At 40.3% G+C, this 22724-nt stretch overlaps 1 long non-coding RNA gene across 1 annotated transcript; it reads left to right on the top strand.

The window, feature by feature from the left end:
* The first annotated feature begins 29 nt into the window (after window positions 1–29).
* On the top strand, window positions 30–22030 carry LOC123574600 (uncharacterized). Its single transcript, XR_006699610.3, has 6 exons — window positions 30–109; window positions 326–482; window positions 8582–8649; window positions 19823–19908; window positions 19996–20065; window positions 21889–22030. It is a non-coding gene; the product is annotated as an uncharacterized lncRNA (long non-coding RNA).
* Window positions 22031–22724: the final 694 nt, after the last annotated feature.

A 22724-nucleotide genomic window follows, 5' to 3' on the forward strand; every position in this document is an offset into this window, starting at 1 on the left:
ACGCTCGGCCAGGACCTCAATGAGTCCAGAACATACTGAGGGAAAGGGCCGCTCGGAAATGTCTAGGAATGAACACCCATCCTCACACCCCGGGAGTGCCTTGGTTTCAGTTGAGAGCCCCCTTTCAGCCAACACGGCCGCCTTTCATTGTTAGGGCTCTCTTCTCTGCCCAAACTAGGAACCTGTCTCCTTGAAGACTAAATGTCCTCTTGATCATTCTTAATGAAACCCAGTTGCACTCATGGCTTTTCTTCTTAACCTCTGCGGAGTATTATTGTCTAGAGTTTCAAATTCATTCTTTTTAGGGTCAAAAGTCTTGTTTCAGGAAAGCAGCTGGAACATTAATGGCAATTCCGCTTTCCCATTCATCGCCCCCGCCCCCACCACCCCACCAAGAAATTCAGTGGGAATGAATGGCCTACACAGAGAAACTGAAATCTGGCTAGTCAAGAAGGAAAAAACAGCCAAGTGCCTAGGTTTAAGTAAGTACTCACCCGCCCCCCGCCCCACCAATAAAAAGAAAAACCTAAACCACAAAAAACGGTGGCCATGGGAACTCCTAGGCAGACCCCGTCACTTGGGATACTACAGCTGCATTCTGGTTCAAAGGCTGGACCACCTGAAAGAAAATAGAGAAATAGTCCATTGACCTACCCATGAACATTCTTAAATGATCTGCCTAGATTTCAGTTTTTAAAAACCCTGTTTATAAAACCTTGTGTCCCTTAAGCACATTTGTAAATGGAGGGGGTAGGGGCAGGCAGATTTTACACTCCTTAGGGAACTGCCATATTTGAATCAGAATGCCACGTATTCTGCCTGCTTTGAAAATGTTCATCACAGGGTTTGCTGTGGACTCTCAACTTTCTCTAATTTCAGTTCCGGAAAGATACGCCCCATTCTATTCCTTACATTCTCTATTGACAAGGTAGTAAGATCTTTAAATAAATCTCATGAGAGAGATAATATATATACTTTATTGTTCAAAATATGTCATTCTTAAGTAAGATAGGTGAGGCACATATTTATTTCCAGAATCAAGAATAAACTCTAAGGATTCCATCTGGTCCATCCCATTCAGTTTTCCAACATGCTGCATAAACGTTGGCTGACACCTGGAGAGAGATAACCTACAATGGGATTTACACGTGATTCCTGGATCAGGGACCATCTGCCAGAGGACCAGACACAAGCAGCACTTGATGAAATGCAATTAGTACCAGGCCCAGAACTCATTTTCAGGCTCAGAAAAGAGCCAGAGGTTGGGCAGGACCTCTGGCTCTTTAGTGTACAAAAACAACACTTGAAGTGTCTACCAAAGAGACAGATTCTTAGGCATCATACCAGAACATTTTAATAATCCAGGTCCACTGGACCTGAGAACCTGCTTTTTGAAAAGCATCATAGGTGATTCTGATGCAAGTAGTATGCAGACCTTGCTTTAAGAAGGCCTGACCTAGAGGTATTCTGAGATGATTCCATTCTTTTCTAGACCCTTAATAATTTTAAGTCATTTGATCATATGTATTCTCATGTGTGTTACTCAACTAGAGCTGCCATAACAAAATACTGCAAACTGGGTAGTTTAAACAACAGAAGCTTATTTTCTCAAAGTTCTGAAGGCCCAGGTCAGAGATCAAAGTGTGGGGAGGTCTGGTTTCTTCTGAGGCCTATCCCCTCGGCTTGCTAATCACCATCTCTCATTGGATGTTCGCTGCAGAATTCTGCCATTTCAGTATCTCCTCATGAAAGGAATAGGGAACACTTAATCTCCTTGATCTTTTCAGATGTCCTCCTATTAACTGCTTCTAACCTCGTTAGACTTTTCTTGAAGCTCAACAAACAGTACAACACGTTATGTTCCAGGTATAGATATGCCCTGGTTTTGTGCCAAGGGTGTCGGAGAGGGGTTATCTTCTTAACTTTCTGACCACTGTATCACAGTTTCAAGATAATTCAGCTCCTATCCTTATCTATTGATAAGAAACTGTTAGAGCTGACTTAAGAGAACAATTTCAGATGATGCTTGCATTTATTTCTCGCATTTTGAAGTTCATTTTAGTTAGTTGTACCTTCCTCTTGCCTATACTACAACTTTTTTGCCCTGCCTCCTTTCAACTACTTAGGAAACCTCCTGAGATTTTTCCATAGTCTATTTTATTGCACCATCGACAGAGAGATGTATGAATGCTCTGAATGAGTGTAACAGGAAGGTTGAAACAGCCAGTTCTCCAGGGTAGACTGTTCTGTGGAAAACAAGGATCTTCTTTGATGACTAGTTAGCTTCTAGTGCCCTATCCTGCTACCTTAGAGCCATCTTTATCAAAACACAAACATGAAGCCAACAATTTCAACACCTTCATGTACACCCCAATAGAGAAAAAAGGGAAACAAACAGACCCCACCTTATAGCCACAGACGTTATTGTTTCTGTTTCAAAAGCCCACATTTGAACCACAAGAGAATGGTCCTTTGAGAGACAAAGAGAATTTCTTACATTTCTTGGAATCGCTGGTCATTTTCACATCTAACCACAATACCTTGGCAATCTAACCACAATACCTTAGAAGGTTTAATTCCACCCATCTGGTCCACATACACACAACAAATTAGGTTATAACCAGGGACGGGTTCCATTGGGCAGAAGAGTACCTCCTGGGCCCTCTCTTTTTCCTAGTGGCAATTATAAAAACATTTTTACCTACCTGTGTTGGTTTCTGCAGCACTAAAGCTCCAATGAACTATTTCCTGTCTAGGGAGAAACCCTACCAGCAATAACCTTCAATGACTTGGCACAGGCCCCCCACATTACTAGGAAACAGTTGCAAGCTTGAAATCAGCAGCCCAAGAGAGTCATGCATTCTGACTGTTGTCAGCTTTAACTTCAAACAAAAAATGGAAATATATGTGGATGTTCTCTTCTGTATTCATGTCAATAATTATTTTTATATAAAATGCTCCAGGGCTTATAACCTTAAAATTTTTTAGACAGGGTGAGCCAAATCATCCACACTTGGCCTAGTGTGGTGGCTCACTCCTGTAATCCCAACACTTTGGGAGGCTGAGGCAGGCAGATCACTTGAGGTCAGGCGTTCAAGACCAGCCTGGCCAAAATGGTGAAACCCTGTCTCTACTAAAAATACAAAAATTAGCTGGGCGTGGTGGCGCCCGCCTGTAATCCCAGCTACTCGGGAGGCTGAGGCACGAGAATCGCTTGAACCTGGGAGACAGAGGTTGCAGTAAGCCTAGATCATGCCACTGTACTTTAGCCTGGGCGACAGAGCAAGACTCTGTCTCAAAAAAAAAATCATCCAGACTTGACTGCAACTCTCAGCCATTTCAGCAACTCTTTTTATTAACATGATTGACCCTAAACAATACTGTAAAGTAAACAATTGTGTCTCCTCCATGCTCCTCTGCTGTTCAGCTAGCTTCTCTTTTTCCCTTCTTTTTTTTTTTTTTTTTTTTTTTTTGAGACGGAGTCTCGCTCTGTCGCCCAGGCTGGAGTGCAGTGGCGCGATCTCGGCTCACTACAAGCTCCGCCTCCTGGGTTTACGCCATTCTCCTGCCTCAGCCTCCTGAGTAGCTGGGACTACAGGCGCCCGCCACCGCGCCCGGCTAATTTTTTGTATTTTTAGTAGAGACAGGGTTTCACCGTGGTCTCGATCTCCTGACCTTGTGATCCGCCCGCCTCGGCCTCCCAAAGTGCTGGGATTACAGGCATGAGCCACCGCGCCCGGCCTCTTTTTCCCTTCTTAAAACTAAAATTATCCCTAATTTCCAAAGGGCCCTGAAGACTCCACATGAGGCCTCCCTCTGCTCCCCAAACAGATGATTAGAACCTTCCTTCTCACCTGTCCAATGTTTGCTCAATCCTTATCTCCCCTTCCTGGTGTGGTCAGCTAATCCATGACAAGGGGCTTATGGTTAAAAAATGGAAGAGAGAACTCTATTCCTAAAGCATTAGTATTTTATAAAGAAACTAAAACCCCCAAAGCCTTAACGTATTTCTGCTGGCAGATTATCAGGTATTGTAATGGATGAGTATATTTGTAAGATGTTTTGGAAAAGGATATTTTGGCAAGTTCCTCTACTCACAGAACCTACAAAATCACATAGTACCCCTATGAATAAGACAAGTTCAGATTTAGACTTGTATTTTCATAACATACGATTCAAAATTATGACATGTTATTGCTGATTATGTCAAAAAAGTAATAATCACTGGCACTTACTGATCACTTTCAATAGTCCAGGCCATGTTCTTGGTGCTTTACATACGTTAATTCATTTAATCTTCACAATGACTTTCTTTTTCTTTTCTTTTCTTTTTTTTTTTTTTGAGACATAGTCTCGCTCTGTCTCCCATACTGGAGTGCCATGGCCTGATCTCTGGCTCACTGCAACCTCCACCTCCCAGGCTCAAGCAATCCACCCAGCTCAGCCTCCCATGTAGCTGGGACTACAAACACATGCCACCACAGCCAGCTAATTTTTTTGTATTTTTTGTAGAGACAGTGTTTTGCCATGTTGCCCAGGCTGGCGTTGAACACCTGAACTTAGGAGATCCACCTGCCTCAGCCTCCCAAAATTCTGGGATTATAGGCATGAGCCACCATGCCTAGCCCACAACGACTTTAAAAGGACCGTATTGTTACCCACATTGTACAAATGGGGAGATTAAGCTGTTTGCCCTGATTTCTACCCTCTTTCCTCTGTCCTCACCTGCATCTCCAGGAGACCACTGAATCTCACATCTCAAGCTTTCTTTCATATTATAACTTCAAGTCTTATCATTGACAGCAAGCCCCTAATTTCTTCTGGAACCTTTTATCTCCTAAGTACCTAAGTTTCTGGATTTCCCCACAAATTTTTTTTTTTTTTTTGAGACGGAGTCTTGTTCTGTCACCCAGGCTGGAGTGCAGTGGTGCAATCTCTGCTCTCTGCAAGCTCCGCCTCCTGGATTCACACCATTCTTCTGCCTCAGCCTCCTGAGTAGCTGGGACTACAGGCACCCGCTACCACGCCTGGCTAATTTTTTTGTATTTTTAGTAGAGATGGGGTTTTGCCATGTTAACCAGGATGGTCTTGATCTCCTGACCTCGTGATCCACCCTCCTCAGCCTCCCAAAGTGCTGGGATTACAGGCGTGAGCCACCGCGCCCGGCCCCCCACAAATTAAAAAAAATAATAATTGGAACATCTTTGTTCTAGTGTTGGGATGGTGTAATTTAGTCATATTTGACAAGAGAAAGGAATTTTTTTTTTTTGTAGAAAAGGAAGACGGGTGGGGCGTGGTGGCTCACGCCTGTAATCTCAGCACTTCGAGAGGCTGAGGTGGGTGAATCACTTGAGTCCAGGAGTTCGAAACCAGCCTGGGCAACATGGTGAACCCCGTCTCTGCTAAAAATACAAAAATTAGCCAGATGTGGTGGTGCATGCCTGTAATCCCAGATACTCAGAAGGCGGGAGGAGGAGGTTGCAGTGAGCCGAGATCATGCCACTGCATTCCAGCCTGGGTGACAGAGAGAGACTCTTCTCTCAAATCTCAAAGAAAGAAAGAAAGAAAGAAAGAAAGAAAGAGAAAGAAAGAGAGAGAAAAAGAGAGAGGGAAAGAAAGAAAGAAAGAAAGAAAGAAAGAAAGAAAGAAAGAAAGAAAGAAAGAAAGAAAGAAAGAAAGAAAGAAAGAAAGAAAGAAAGAAAGAAAGAAAGAAAACACAGAATAATTCCACTTATGAATGGGGAAAATAAGTTGTGGAGAACTTATGCAGCTTGTTCATCATAGAGTAGACCAGAAATTGAATTGGTGTGATATCGAGGTGACCAGCTCATCCTGGCTTACCCAGGACTTTACCCATATTTTTACTATGGAAAGTCCTGCATCCCAGGAAATTCCTCAGTCCTGACAAATGGTTGGTGGCCCTGTGCGTGGTCTCCTGGCTCCAGGGTCCCCATACAGTCCCTTAGGTTACGGAGATCCAGCCTTCCTGCTCCCCTTCTTCCCCACTTTTTGATCTGCTCTACCTACTCCCTGATGATCTGATATATCAGAGGTTAACAAGACATTCAGGGTCGATAGTGGTGTTTAATGTTTCCTCTAAATTCTATTAGTTGTCCTTACCTGGGTTAAATTTCCCCCTCTTATCCAAGCCTTCTGTAGTGTAGCTTGGCTCTTTCCATGCTTCTCATCACATCAGCTTAAATCATAAGAGATGTGAGCAGAACTTTTCACTCTGTTCCTACTCCAACTGTATGTTTAAGATTAATTTATATTTTTGGGGCTAAGCCCATTGGCTAATACTCTGTTGTAATGAAAGTCATGCCACTTTGCGTTTCTCCAGCGCTTTTCAGTTGACAAAGTTCTTTCACACACACACACACACACACACACACACACACACACACACACACACACACAATCTTGTTAGATGCTATCAATAACCCCCTTAAGTAAGAAGGTACTTATTGGTTAAAAGAAATAAGAATAAGGTTAAGGAAAGAATTTCTTTATAAGTGATTTTCTCTTGAAATCTCTTCAAGAAATATTTTATGAAACACAATTTCAAACCTTTTGTTTCTCTTAAATTTTATCTTCAAAGCATAAGCTGAAGTAGAGATCTGAATTATTTGGAACCAGCTGCTGGCAAGCCTACAGCCATGAGAAATCCCAAAGTGGGGCAGGGGAGGTTCTCCTGCTCTAAGTGCTAAGAATCAAACAAAGCTATGGGCAAAAGAGTGATGCTAAAATGCTGCAGCTTAAAGTATGGGATTTAAAAAAATTTAGAACCATTCAAGTTGTATTAATACATTGTTTAATTTCTTAAGTTTTGGTAGTTTCAGTTACTCCATGTTATGCTGAACTGAATGACATTATTTCAAAAAGCTGCCTACTCATAAACAGGTCTAATCATAAAAATCATCTAGGGTTCTTTTTAAACTCAGATATCAGTGTATATGCAGATCTGCTACAGAGTTTGTTAAAAAGCAGATTCTGGGGTCCCATCTCAGAGATTCTGATCCCATAGGTCTGGAGTGGGACCCAGGGATCTTTTGCTTTAGAATGCATCTTCATGTGATCTGGGGCAGATAATCTGAGGATCTCTACAGCCTTGCTATTTACATCTGCCAACACTGGCATCACCTTGGATATTTTATTTATTTTTTATTTATTTATATTTATGCTTATTTATTTATTGAGACAGGATTTCACTCTGTTATCCAGTGGTGTACTGGAGTACAGTGGTGTGATCTCAGTTTACTGCAACCTCTGCCTCCTGGGCTCAGGTGATCCTGCCACCTCAGCCTCCTAAGTATCTGGGACAAAAGACACACACACCACCATGCCTGGCTAATTTGTGTGGTTTTTTTTTTTTTTTTTTTTGGTAGAGGCAGGGTTTTGCTATGTTGCCCAAGCTGATCTCAAACTCCTGACCTCAAGGATCTTCCTGCCTTGGCCTCCTAAAGTGCTGGGATTACAGGCATGAGCCACTGCACCCAGCCCCACCTAGAATATTTTGGAAATACAGAATCTCAGGCTCCACCCTCAATCTCCTGAATCAGAATCTGCATTTTAATAGGATTCCTAGGTGATCTGTATGCATATAAAGTTTCAGAAGTAGTGCCTTACAATACAGCAAATACCACCACATCAATTCAGAAATTGAAACCAAGTGAGAGCTCTAAATGGATAACTTGGAGCAATGGGGGCTTTCAATATGTACTTAATGGTTGAGTGTAGTGGCTCACACCTGTAATCCCAGCACTTTGAGAGGCCAAGACAGGGAAGATCACTTGAGGCCAAGAGTTAGAGAACAGCCTGAGCAACACAGCGAAATCCTTTCTCTACAAAAAATTAGCTGAGCATGGTGACATGCACCTGTAGTCCCAGATACTGGGGAGGCTGAAGCAGGAGGATTGTTTGAGCCTAGGAGTTTGAGGTTGCGATGAGCTGTGATTGCACTACTGCACTCCAGCCTGGGTGACAGAGAGAGATCCTGTCTCCAAAAACAATAAAATAAAACCAAACATGTTCTTAATAAATATTCATTAAGTGCGTATATTTTTGCAAGAGATGGGGAGAGAGACTACAGAAGTCCCCTGGTGGTAAACTAACCCTGAAAAATCCTGAATAAAGCAGTGGTCCACATGAGAATTAAAGGAGTTAAGTAACTCTATTTTATATATTAATCAGTAAGTATTTACTAGGTGTTTGCTATGTACCCAGAACTTTGCTTCTTCCACTCTATTTGGGGGACAGAAAGCTAATATAGAGGAAACTTTTAATGAGCTAATCAGTAAAGTGTGGGTAGAATTTATGTAGGTTGACAGGAAGCCCTCCCAAGTAGGAGAAAAAGCAAGGAGAGTAAAATCGAAAATGAGTTTGATATGTCTAGGAAACAGAGAGGTTAGTGGCCCATTGTGGCAATGGTTTAAAGTGAGTGAGAGGTGGAAAACTAGAACATTACGTAGAATGAAACTAAATTGTAGATAATTTTGAAAGTCCTAAGTAGAACTTGCTCTAGCGTGTGTTTTGCAGATGCTGTTATTTCTCCCAATATCCATTCTTTCTTTCTTCCTTATAGGAGGATTTTTTTTAAGTTCAGCCTATGGACAACAAAAGCATGGACTACATTTCCCAGAATCTTTTGCGGTAAGGTCTGATCATATGACTATAATCTGGCCAATGAAATATAAACAGAAGCTGTGACTTCTCTAAGGTATCCTTAGAGGATGAGAGACACATCTTCCTTTTTCCTGTTAACTAAATAGGGATTAGGAAATTGGAGCCCAGGTAGCCATTTTGGACCTAAGATGGAAGTCACAAGCTAGGGAGAGCAAACAGCACATGTGTAGATCCCTGATGATCAGGTCATCCTAACCCTGGACTGCTTTCCTCTGGTCTCTTTAACAGAAGAGACCAGAGGGAAACCATGAGAGAGATGTAATTTTCTATCTTGCATAAGCCACTATTGTACTTTGTCATGTATAGCCAAGCCTAATTATAACTAATAAAACATGCAATTGAAAGACAAAAATGTAAGGGATTATGCATCAGGCACCATTCTGGTTGCATCTCATATAAACTCCATGTGGTAATGGATTAGTTACCTAATCTCTCTAAGCCTTTGTCTCCTCTTGTGTAAAACAGGAAGAATGTCCCTCAAGGGTAATTGTGAGGTGCAAATTATATTAAATATATTAAGTATTTAGCACAGTGCTAGTGCATAGAATACTCTTAATAAATGTACCTTTTCTAAGTATATACAGGGGCACATCAGCAGACCAATATGGGACACAGTGATATCCGTGGAAATCCACATCTAGAAGGATATCCACATCTAGAAGATTACCATGACACTAGTGGGTATTATGATTTGGAAGGTGAATAGATTAGAAGTGGGGAAATGTCTCAGAAATCTCAAGTCTGGCCTGTGGCATTAGCAGTGGAACTGAAGTGGATATTTATTGAACCCCTTTTTAGATGTGCCAGGCACATTCTAGGAGTCAAATCCACAGTGATAAACAAAACACACATGGTTCTTACGCTCAAAGAGTTTACAGGCTGGTATGGGAGTCAAACATAAAACTACTAATGGAAAATTATAGAATGACAAACTAAGGTACATGACCTGAGGGAAAGGAACAAAATATTCTGAGAGCTTGTATTACAGGAACCTAATGTAGTGAAGTGCAATTAAGCTGGGATATGAAGGATGAACCTGAGTTAACTAAGAGAGGCAGAAAGTACATCCTCTGAAGGGAAATGAAGGGCAAAGTTCATGTGGTGAAAAAGATCACAATGAATTCTCAAAATTAAGATAAAACTAATGCACCCACAGTGGTGAGTCCAAGGGGAGCCTAGTCTGAGATGAGCTGGAGAGGCAGGCAAGAGATACACTCTATGGGGCCTCGCAGACCATCATAAAGGGTTTTATTCCAAGGATGACTGGAAGGTGCTGGCAGGTTTTGAGCAGAATCCTAGGGTGTCCAACCATCCCAGTTTGCCTAGGACTGAGGGATGTGAGACTTTCAGTTCTAAAATTGGAGCAGCCCCAGGCAAACCAAGGGATTGGTCACCCTTGTAGTTATATGATCTGATTTTTTCTGTAGGAAGGAAGAAGTGCAATTGATAAGACAGGAGATTATTGCAGTATCCAGACAAGAGAGGATGGTAGCTTGGGCTAGGGTGATGATTGTGGAGTTGAGGAAAAAAGGATGGGCTTGAGAGAAGTTTAGGGGTAAAATTGGCAGGGGTAAAATTGGCAGGACATAGTGAGAGATGGAAATGCTACTTCTAAGACTGCATGGATTAATTCAAATACAAGAGGGAAATCTAGATTCAAATTCTACATAGGACTACTCTATATACTCTTGAGCACTAAAATACTGGGGTCTATGTAAGAGGATTTTGCCTTATCCAAAGTACAAGCGTACCTCTGAGATAATGCAATTTTGGTTCCACACCACTGCAATAAAGTGAGTGATAAAATATTTTTTGTTCTCAGTGCATATAAAAGTTATGTTTACATTATGCTGGAGTCTATTAAGTGTAAAGTAGCATTATGTCTTAAAAAATACAAACCTTAATTTAAAAATACTTTGTTGTTGAAAAATGCTAACAGTTATGAGTCTTCAGTAAGTTGTAATTTTTTGCTGGTGAATGGTCTTGCCTCCATGTTGAATGGCTACTGGTTGATCACAGTGAGGGTTGCTGGAGGTTGAGGTGCTGTGGCAATTTCTTAAAATAAGACAACTATGGGCCAGGCGCCATGGCTTACACCTGTAATCCCAGCACTTTGGGAGGCTGAGGCAGGTGGATCACGAGGTCAGGAGTTCAAGACAGGCTGGCCAAGCTGACGCCGTCTCTACTAAAAATACAAAGAAATTAGCTGGGCGTGGTGGCACGCGCCTGTAATCCCAGCTACTCCGGAGGCTGAGGCAGAGAATTGCTTAAACCTGAAGGGGCAGAGGTTGCAATGACCAAGATCGCGCCACTGCACTCCAGCCTGGGCAACAGAGCAAGACTCCGTCTCAAAAAAAAAAAGACAACTATGAATTTTGCAGCATTGATTGACTTTTCCTTTCATGAAAGATTTCCCTGTAGTATGCTATGCTGTTAAATAGCATTTTACTCATAGTGGAACTTCTTTAAAAATTGGAGTCAGTCCTCTCAAACCCTGACGCTGCTTTATCAACTAAGTTATGTAATATTCTAAACCCTTTGTTGTCATCTTGACAATGTTCTCAGCATCTCCACCAGGAGAAGTATATTTCATCTCAAACAATTACTTTCTTTGCTCATCCATAAGAAGCAATTCCTCATCCATTCAAGTTTGATCGTGAGATTGTGACAATTCAGTCACATCTTCAGGCTAGTTCCCTTGCTATTTCTACCATGTCTGCAATGACTTCCTCCATTGAAGATTTAAATCCCTCAAAGTCATCCCTGAGGGTTGGAATAAACTTCTTCCAAACTCCTGCTAATGTGGATATTTTGACCTCCTCCCACGAATCACATTCATAATGGCATGCAGAATGGTGAATCCTTCCCAGAAGATTTTCAATTTACTTTGCCCTAATCCAATCCATCAGAGGAATCACTATCCATAGTAGATATAGCCTTATGAAATATATTTCTCTTCAATAATAGCACGTGAAAGTCAAAATTACTCCATGATCCATGGGCTGCAGAATGGATACTTTGTTAGCAGGCAAGAAAACAACATTAATCTTCTTGTACCTCTCCATCAGAGCTCTTGGATGCTCAGGTGCATTGTCAATGAACAGTAATATTTTGAAATGATTTTTTTTTTCTGAGCAGTAAAATATTTAGTAAGCTATGTTATAAATACATGCACTTTCATCCGCGCTTTGTTGTCCCACTGAGCATAGAAAGAGTCAATTTAGCGTAGTTCTTAAGGGCTAGAATTTTCAGAATGGTAAATGAGTATTGGCTTCTGCCAAGTCATCAGTTACATTAGTCTCTAACAAGAGCCTTAGCCATTCTTTGAAGCTTTGAAGTCAGGCATTGACTTCTCTCTAGCTGTGAAAGTTCTAGACGGCATCTGCTCCCAATATGAAGCTATTCTGTCTACACTGAAAATCTAGGGTGTAGTGTAGCCCCCTTCACCAATGATCCTAGCTAGATCTTCTGGATAACTTGCTGCAGTTTCTGCATCAGCACTTGCTGCTTCACTTTGCACTTTATGTTATGGAAATGGCTTCTTTCCTTAAACCTCATGAACCAACCTCTACTAGCTTCCAACTTTTCTTTTGCAGCTTCCTCACCTGTCTCAACCTTCATCGAATTAAAGAGTTAGGGCCTTGCTCTGAATTAGACTTTAGCTTAAGTAAATATTGTGGCTAATTTGATCCATCTAGACCACTAAAACTTTCTCCCTATCTGCAGTAAGGCTGTTTTGCTTCCTTATTCATGTGTTCACTATAGTAGCACTTTTAATTTCCTTCAATAACTTTTTCTATGCAGTCACAACCTGGGTAACTGGTGCAAAAGGCCTAGGTTTTGGCCTGTCTTGGCTTTCAATCTGCCTTCCTCACTAAGCTTCATTATGTCTAGCTTTTGATTTAAAGTGAAAAATGCAACTCTTCCTTTCACTTTCACTTAGAGGCCATTGTAGGTTATTGGTCTAATTTCAATATTGTTGTGCCTCAAAGAATAGGGAGGCTCAAGGAGAGGAAGAAAGATGTGAATGGCCAGTTGGTGGAATGAACAGAACACACACGTTTATCGATTAAGTTCACCCACCCTCTATGGACAAGGTTCCTGGAACCCCAAAACAATTACAATAGTAACATCAAAGATCACTGAACACAGATTACCATTACAGATATAATAATAATGAAAAAGTTGAAAATATTGTGAGGATTCCCAAAATGTGACACAGAGACAAGAAGTGAGCACATGCTGTTGGAAAAATGGCACTGTTAGACTTGCTCAACGCAGCACTGCCACAAACCTTCAATTTGTAAAGACTTGCTCAACACAGTGTTGCCACAAACCTTCAATTTGTAAAAAGCACAGTATCTGCAAAGCACAATAAAGTGAAGTGCAATAAAACGAGGTATGCTCAAATAAACTCTCTGGTCTGAACCTTAGTTTCCAAAATCAAAGGCTATAAAGAAAAGTTATGTCTCTTTAACTTGCTGCCTTTAGGCATTTCAACCACCTCAGATCAATGTGTTCCCCAAGGAAAATGATCTTCTTTATAGCCTAACAACCACACCTAACCCCACACAGATTCGCTAGAAATGAAGCCAAGAAAATCTTTCACCTAGATATGCTCTAAAATGTTTTTTCCTCCTGCTAGTAAGTGTTCCAGTTGTTTCCATGAGCTACTTATCTAGGTTTTATTGGTATGAGAACTGTGCTTCTGGACACACTTGCAAATATTCATTTGTTCTATCAGATTTCTAAACTCATGCACTAAACATAGTGAAGGAAATTATTGTTTACTTATGGTTATCATTGTGGTTTTGTAATAGCTTTAACATTCTTTGAATATGTTTTACCTTTTTAATCAGTATAACAAACAGCGTATATGAGGGGACTGCAAAAAGTTCATAGAAAAATGGAATTAAAAGATAAAATAAAACATACAAACTCTATTTCTCAACATAAACTCCATCACATTCAAGACACTTTTATCAGTGATGATACCAGCCATTTTGTCCACCTCTAAAGAACTGAGGGTCCTGGGAACTTAACCATGTCAATGCAGTCTTTTTACATTATTAACTGAAGAAAATGGGTGCCCTAAGATTGTTAAAGGTTAGGAAACAAAAACAAGTCAGAAGGAGCCAAATCAGGAATGTAAGGTGGATGTCTAAAGATTTCCCATCAAAACTCTCACAAAATTGCCCATGTTTGATGAATGGAATGAGCGGAAGCATTGTTGTGGTGAAGTACTCTCTCGTGAAGCTTTCCTAGGCATTTTTCTACTAAAGCTTTAGCTATCTCTAAACATTCTCATCATATATAAACGTTGTCATTCTTTTGGCCCCCCAGGAAGTCAACAAGCAAAATGCATTGAGGATCCCAGGAAACTGTTGCCATGATCTTTACTCTTTTTTTTTTTTTTTTTTTTTTGAGATGGAGTCTCACTCTGTAGCCCAAGCTGGAGTACAGTGGGGCAATCTCGGCTCACTGCAACCTCCACCTCCCAGGTTCAAGCAATTCTTTGCCTCAACCTCCTGAGTAGCTGGGATTACAGGTGCCTGCCACCATGCCTAGCTAATTTTTTTTTTTTTTTTTAATGGAGACAGGGGTTTCACCACCTTGGCCAGGCTGGTCTTGGACTCCTGACTTCATGATCGACCTGCCTCAGCCCCGCAAAGTACTGGGATTACAGGCGTGAGCCACTGTGCCCGGCCTGACCTTTACTCTTGACTAGTCTGCTCTTGCCTTGACTGGACCACTTTAACCTCTTAGCAGCCATTGCTTTGATTGTGCTTTGTCTTCAAGGTCATACTAGTAAAGCCATGTTTCATCTCTGGTTACAATTTTTCAAAGAAATCCTTCAGGATATTGATCCCACTTATTTAAAATTTCCTTCAAAAGCTCTGCTCTTGTCTGCAACTGATCTGAGCACAACAGTTTTGGCACCCATTGAGTGGAAAGTTTGCTCAACTTTAATTTTTTTTTTTTTTTTTTGATGGAGTCCTGCTCTGTCACCCAGGCTGGAGTACAGTGGTGTGATCTCGGCTCACTGCAACCTCTGCCTCCCAGGTTCCAGCAATTCTGCTGTCTCAGCCTCCCCAGTAGCTGGGACTACAGGCACATACCACCACGCCTGGCTACTTTTTGTATTTTTAGTAGAGACGGAGTTTCACCATATTGATCAGGCTGGTCTCAAACTCCTGACCTCAAGTGATCCACCCACCTTGGCCTCCCAGAGTGTGGGATTATAAGCATGAGCCACCACACCTGGCCAGCTTTAATTTTTCAGCCAGAATTATGTAAGCCAGACCAGTTGCGACGTCTATGGTGTTGGCTATTGTTTGCGCTGTTAATCGTCGGTCCTTTTCAATTACAGCATGAACAAGATTATTTTTTCCTTGAAAATTGACATGGATGGTCTGCCACTGTGGGCTTTGTCTTCAACATCGTCTCAACCCTTCTTATTCATAACATGAGCTATCCACTTGTAAATTGCTGATTTCTTTGGGGCATTGTCACCATAAACTTTTGATAAGGCATCAATGATTTCAACAACATTCTTCCACTCAAGCTTCACCATAAATTTGAGGTTCCTTTTTGCTTCATTTTAGCAGAATTTGCTCCACTAGGGGCTCTTTTCAAACTGATTTGTTTTCATTTTTTCACTGGGATTTTGAGAAAATCAAACTGATGTGTTAGCCTTCTTAGTGCATCAAACTCGATCCTGTTCAGACACAAACAAGTTAGTACAAGTTTGTTTCAGTGAAAAAAAGTTTTGAAATTCATGCATAGTTTTTCATAATATGCATTTTTCGTGAACTTTTGGAAGACCTTTTGAATACTTTTTTAATTGCAACACTCTTTTTGCACCATAAAACTAATTAGTGGCTTTACCATTAAGAGGTTGAGCCAAGCAAACAATAATAAAAAAGCTTTGTGTAGAATAAAAATTTACACTTAAATTACTTTTTTGCTTTCTTTTTCTCCATTTGTATTTATTTAATCTATATTTAATTTAATATATTTAATCTGTAATAAGCCCACAGGAGTACTTCTTTGTACTGTTTACGTCAATGAAATACATATATATTTTCTTTGCAACATAATAATTAGCACATCTTAATGTTATTATATATTACTATAAAATAGCCCAATTTCATCCTGCAGCATTTAGTCACTTTAGCTTGAATTAACTTTATTGTAAAATACATGAAAAATAATATGAATGAAATTATTCTGAAAATCTTATGATTGTGACCAGTATACATTTAGATTACTTGCATATATGACAAGGGCAGATATGTTTCTCTCTACTTTTAAAAGGTGGTGATAAATCCAGCCTCCAGCTCTGGCATAATTGATTAAGTCAAAAAGCTAAAAGGACGCCCCACCATCTAGGGGCTCCAAAGAAACAGATTTAGGAATTATATAGCATCCACTCTCAGGGTCACCTTGGACCTGGTCACCACCCAGAACTGCTTTGATTATGAAATCTTAAGCTCCATTATTCAGGCCTCTGACCACAGCCTCCTGGTCTTCTATTTCTCACTCACTCACTGTTGCTACCTTGAAACACCCTACTCTTCTTTCTCCCACTCCCTATCTCTCCCCTGGGCTTTTATTACCTCACTTGTCACTTTAATAACTCACTATTTCCTTTAACTTACCTGTTTCCTAGTCTATTTTTTTTGAGACAAAGTCTTGTTCTGTTGCCCAGGTTGGAGTGCAGTGCCGTGATCTTGGCTCACTGCAACCTCTGCCTCCTGGGTTCAAGAGATACTCCTGCCTCAGCCTCCTGAGTAGCTGGCATTACAGGCGCCCGCCACCACACCCAGCTAATTTTTTGTATTTTTAGTAGAGATGGGGTTTCAACATGTTGGCCAGGCTGGTCTCAAACTCCTGATCTCAAATGATCCACCCATCTCAGCCTCCTAAAGTGCTGGGATTACAGGCATGAGCCACCGCACCCAGTCTCCCCTAGTCTTTATATTACACCTGCCCTACAATATGAGAGATGGCCCTGAATCCATTTTCCTTTTTTGTCATACTCATATAGGGATGTTGGGCTCAGTTGAAAAAAATCACACAACTCTGTACAGAAGGGCAACACAATACAATATGGCTTCCAAACTCGATTAGGCCCTGAGTGACTTGGAAAGCCTTTTATAGCTCCTTGATCAGCTTCCCATCCTATTTGTCTCATTTCAGATACGATGTCTTCTTTACTTTAAACTTCAATCTAAATTTTCTCTCCTCAGTCTCAACAAAAGGACTTGTCTTCTGACCCCCAACTGGAAACCTATTTTCAACCATCTTTATGAGTTTTTGATCAACTAGATAAGTTGTAATTCATGCATCTTAAGACACATTAAGCAAAAGAGTTACTAGAAATTTCCTCTGATAGAGTTTGGCCGCGCATGATGGCTCATGCCTGTAATCCCAGCACTTTGGGAGGCCAAAGCAGAATTTCTTGAACCTGGGAGGTGAAGGTTGCTGTGAGCTGAGATGGCACCACTGCACTCCAGCCTGGGCAACAGAGCAAGACTCTGTCTCAAAAAAAAAAAAAAAAAGAGATTTTGGGTATTTGTCCCTACCCAAATTTCATGTTGAGATATAATCCCCAGTATTGGAGGTGGGGCCTCATGGGAGGTGTTTGGATCACTGGGGTGGATCTCTCATGAATGGCTTGGGCCATCTCCTTGGTGATAAGTGAGCTCTCACACTATGTTCACAAGAGATCTAGTCTTTAAAAGTGCATTGGCACCCTTCCCCACCTTGCCTGCTCCTGCTTTTGCCATGTGACATGCCTGCTCCCCCTTCACCTTCACCATGATTGTAGGCTTCCTGAGGCTTCCCTAGAAGCCAGGCAGATGCCAGAACCGTGCTTTCTGTAAAGCCTTTAGAAACATGAGCCAGTTAAACTTCTTTTCTTTATAAATTACCTAGTCTCAGATATTTATTTATAGCAATGTAAGAATGGCCTAATATGTCCCCATTTTGCATTACTATTTTTTTTTTTTTTGAGACGGAGTCTTACTTTGTTGCCCAGGCTGGAGTGTAGTGGCATGATCTCAGCTCACCAAAACCTCCACCTCCCGGGTTCAAGAGATTCTCCTGCCTCAGCCTTCTGAGTAGCTGGGACTATAGGCGCACACTACCATGCCTGGCTAATTTTTGTATTTTTAGTAGAGACGGGGTTTCACTATGTTGGCCAGGCTGATTCCAAACTCCTGATCTCATGATCTGCCCACCTAGGCCTCCCAAAGTGCTGGGATTACAGGCGTGAGCCACTGCATCTGGCCTTGTATATTTTATTTGGAGAAATCTCTATTGAGATGCTTTGTTTTAATTGGATTATCTTTTTACTGCTGAGTTGTAATATCCTATATATTCTAAATGCAATTTCTTTATCAGGTATATATGGCAAATATTTTCTCCCATTCTGCAGATTTTCTTTTCACATTATTTTCTTTCTTTCTTTCTTTCTTTCTTTTTCTTTCTTTTTTTTTTTTTTTTTTTTTTGAGACAGTCTTGCTCTATCACTCAGGCTGGAGTGCAGTGGCACAATCACAGCTCAGTGCACCCTCAACCTCCTGGGCTCAAGCTATCCTCCTACCTCAGCCTCCTGAGTGGCTAGGACCACAAGTGCACACCACCACACTGGGCTACTTTTTTTTTTTTTTTGGTAGAGACGAGGTCTTGCTATGTTACTCAGGCTGGTTGCAAACTCCTGGACTCGAGTGACCCTCTAACCTTGGCCTCCCAAAGTGCTGGGATTACAGGCATGAGCCACCACTCCTGGCTTCTTTTCACTTTTTGGGGGGTAAAGCACAAAACTTCTAATTTTAATGATGTCCAATTTATATTTTGTTGTTGTTGTTTGTGCTTTTGGTGTCATATCTAGGAAAGCATTGCTTAATTCAAGATCACAAAGAGTTACAGCTACATTTTCTAAGACTTTCAGTTTTAGTCCTACATTTTGAATAAATTTTTATATGTGGTACAAGATAGGGAGGTATCCAACTTTGTTCTTTTGCATATGGGTGTTTAGTTTTCCCAGTACCACTTGTTAAAAATACTATCTTTTCTCCATTGGATGGTCTTAAAACCCTTGTCAAAATTCATTGACCATAGATGTGAGGACTTATTTGTGGTCTCTCAATTCTATCCATTAATCTGCATGAACTATCTCTCCTTATGCCAATACCATACTGTTTTGATTACTGTAGCTTCATAGTAAGTTTTAAAATCACAATATGTGAGTCCTCCAACTTTATTCTTCTTCTTCAAAATTGCTTGGCTATTCTGGGTCCCTTGAATTACCATATTAATTTTAGGATCGGCTGGTTGATTTCTGTAAAGAGGCCAGACAGAATTATGGTAAGGATTGTGTTATATCTATAGTGCTCTGGGGAGTATTGCCATCTTAACAATATTAAATCTTTTCTTTTTTTGTCTTATTTGATTTCTTTCAACAATATTTTGTAGTTTTCAGAATACAGGTTTTATACATCTTTTATTAAATTTATTCCTAAGTGTTTTATTCTTCTTGATGCTGTTATATATAGAATTGGTTTCCTAATTTCATTTTCACAGTTTTCATAGCAAGCATATGGAAATATAAATAATTTCTGTATATCAATCTTGTATCCTTCAACTTTGCTGAACTCATTTATCAGTTCTTATGGTTTTTAAGTGGCTTTCTTAGGATTTTTTTATATAAGGTTATGTCACCTGCAACCTGAAGGTTCTTATGGAGGATTACAACAACTGTGGTGGGGCTGAGCTGGGGGTGCTTCATCAATCTTTTCAAAATAGTGATGTATTTTTTGCTGAAAGCTTTTCTTTTTTCTCATTAGAAAAGATGAATCCCCTAATAAAAATTATTACTAACTCTTTACATATTACATTTCAGCTGGCCACAGCTGAAAAAACATGTTTTACTTTTTACCGCAAGGGTTGCACTTATCAATCTGCACAAACACATGAGACCATGATTCCAACAAACTTTCAGTATCGATCTCTTTTATTCAGGAGGCATTGTGGTTTATGGAAGAGCTTGGCCTCTGGAATTGGGAGGCTGGTTTTCAATCCAGCTCTATCCATATTATCAGTGAGACTAAAGCTCACCCAACTCAATTCACAGGCTTATTGTTGAGAGTCCAGTGAGCTACCTCAGGCTTTTCTCTGTGGAATGACTGTTGCAGAGAACTGCAACTCAGAAGAATGGAGGTACCAGAAGAGGCCCTGGGGCAACGCTTACTTTTTATTTTAGTCAAGTCACTTCCTGGGTTTCACTGGGGACAATTCCTTTCCTAGTTTAAAACTGTGATGACGTTCTACTTCATTGAAGAAATCCTCCAATGCCAAGGGTGGATCTCTAAAGAAGGTATACCCAGATTCACCCAGCCTAGTACTTGCAGGCTGAAGAGTATCTAAGGATCTGTGATGGGAAAATCATAGTAGTGCTCAGGAAGAAACAACAGGCTGTATAGCCTTATCTTAATCACAGAGCCAAGGCTTTGTCACCAGGATGGAAGATTAGTGGGGGTGGGGGGGGGGCGGAGGGAGGGAATTCTATGCCTTATCATAACATCCATTGTATTAGCTGCACCACTGCTTTCTTCTTTAATATGCAATTAAAGGCTGACTTTAAAAGAGATAAATAACATGTCAATTTTATAATAGCCAAAGGCAATAACCTTACCATGTGGTTTCCTAGCAAGGCTCAAAAGCAGAGTGGCAGAAGTAGGGCCCTAGAGTCAGATTGTCCTTGGGTTCCAATCCTGGATTTATCCCTTAATAGCTATATGACCTTGGCAATTTATGTAACCCCATTTCCTTATCTGTAAGGAGTATAATTATAGCAATTCATAGGAATTATTGTGAGAATTGAATGAAATATGTATGGTGCTTACCACATGATAAACACACGATACATTTTAGCTATTGGTAGTATCCTTCAAGGCATTTAGTTGATTAAGCTAAGAAAATGCATTGGCTTGAAGGAGGGTAGGTGGACAATTAGAAAATTTAATTTTTTTCTTTTTAAAATAAAAAAATTTTAAAAATAAGAGATGGAATAAAGATTAAAAGGTTTCGAGTTTTAAAATTTTGTTTAAGATGAAAAGAAAATGCATTGGCTAATGAAAGCATTATAATTATGATTCTTTTGTTTGTTTTTGAGACAGGGTCTCTCTGTGTTGCCCAGATTGGTCTTGAACTCCTGGGCTCAAGGGATCCTCCTTCCTCAGCCTCCCAAAGTGCTGGGATTACAGGCATGAGCCACTGTACCCAGGTACATTATAACTTTTTTTTTTTTTTTGACAGAATCTTGCTGTGTCACCCAGGCTGGAGTGCAGTGGTGTGATCTCAGCTCTCTGAAGCCTCTGCCTCCCAGGCTCAAGCAATTCTCCTGCTTCAGCCTCCCAAGTAGCTGAAACTACAGGTGTGTGTCACCACACCCAGCTATTTTTTTGTATTTTTGGTAGAGATGGGGTTTCACCATATTAGCTAGGCTGGTCTTGGACTCCTGACCTCAGGTAATCTGCCCACCTCAGCCTCCCAAAGTTCTGGGATTACAAGTGTGAGCTACCACACCTGGTCATAACCGATTTTTAATTGAAGTACACTCCCAATGTTTTTCAAACTTCAGTATACATTACAATCACCAAGAATATTTTTGTAAATGAGAATTGCCAGGCTCTAACCTCTCCTGTCCACACTCCCTGAATTTCTGATTCAGTAGTCAGTGGCAGGTCCCATGAATCTGCATCTGTAGCAAATACTCCAGTATTCTGATTCAGGTGACTCGGGGATACTTGTTAAAACTAACTTTTTATTTTGATATAATCTCAAATTTACAGAAAAGTTGGGAAAACAATCCCGAATTTTTCACATATGCTTTACCAAGATTCATCAATTTTAAATATTTTGCTATATTTGCTTTATCAATCTTTTTCTCTCTCTATATATAAAAATGTTTTCCTAAATTATTTGAGAGTAGGTTACATATCATCTCTATAGCCTTTAAAATTTCAGTGTATATTTCCTAAGAATAAGGATATTCTCTTTACACAACCACTGTTCAGTTATTAAATTCAGTGAATTTAACATTAATAAAATACTTTTATCTAATATATAACACATATTACAATTTTATCAATTGTCTCAATAATGCCTTTTATAGCTACTTTTTTTTTCCCCATACAGGATTCAATCCAGGATCACATGTTATATTTAGAATGACATTCCTTTTTTCTCCTTCAGTCTGGAACAGTGCCTCAGTCTATCTTTGTTCTCTATGACATTGACATATTTTAAAGAATAAAAACCAATTCTTTTATATACCATCTCTTATTGTGTGTTTGGCCGACGTTGTCTGTTGATTAGATTCAGGTTATGCATTTCTGACTGGAATCTCACATAAATGATATTTATCTCACATAAATGATATGACCAGGTGTGGTAGCTCACACTTGTAATCCCAGAACTTTGGGAGGCTGAGGTGGGCAGATTACCTGAGGTCAGGAGTCCAAGACCAGCCTAGCTAATATGGTGAAACCCCATCTCTACCAAAAATACAAAAAAATAGCTGGGTGTGGTGACACACACCTGTAGTTTCAGCTATTTGGGAGGCTGAAGCAGGAGAATTGCTTGAGCCTGGGAGGCAGAGGCTTCAGAGAGCTGAGATCACACCACTGCACTCCAGCCTGGGTGACACAGCAAGATTTATCTCACATAAATGTGAGATTTATCTCACATAAATGATATGTCCTTTTCAGAGTGTTGTCTCTGGAGACACTTGATATCCACTTGCTTCTTGTTGGAGCAACAAGCACACTTAAACCACACTTAAGAAATATTTGACTACTTCGAGAGATATTTGACTAGCCACTTTCCGCTCTAAGAAGCCTCAGAATATAAAATAGTAAAAACAACAACAACAACAAGACTTCTCTCCTGAATGTTCTGATTGATTGTAATTTGTTAAGGGGCATCTTTAACTATTGCCTAATTACTTTAGAATATGATCACATATTAACCAC

Source organism: Macaca fascicularis, chromosome 1, assembly GCF_037993035.2.
Source record: "Macaca fascicularis isolate 582-1 chromosome 1, T2T-MFA8v1.1".
Classification (NCBI taxonomy): domain Eukaryota; kingdom Metazoa; phylum Chordata; class Mammalia; order Primates; family Cercopithecidae; genus Macaca; species Macaca fascicularis.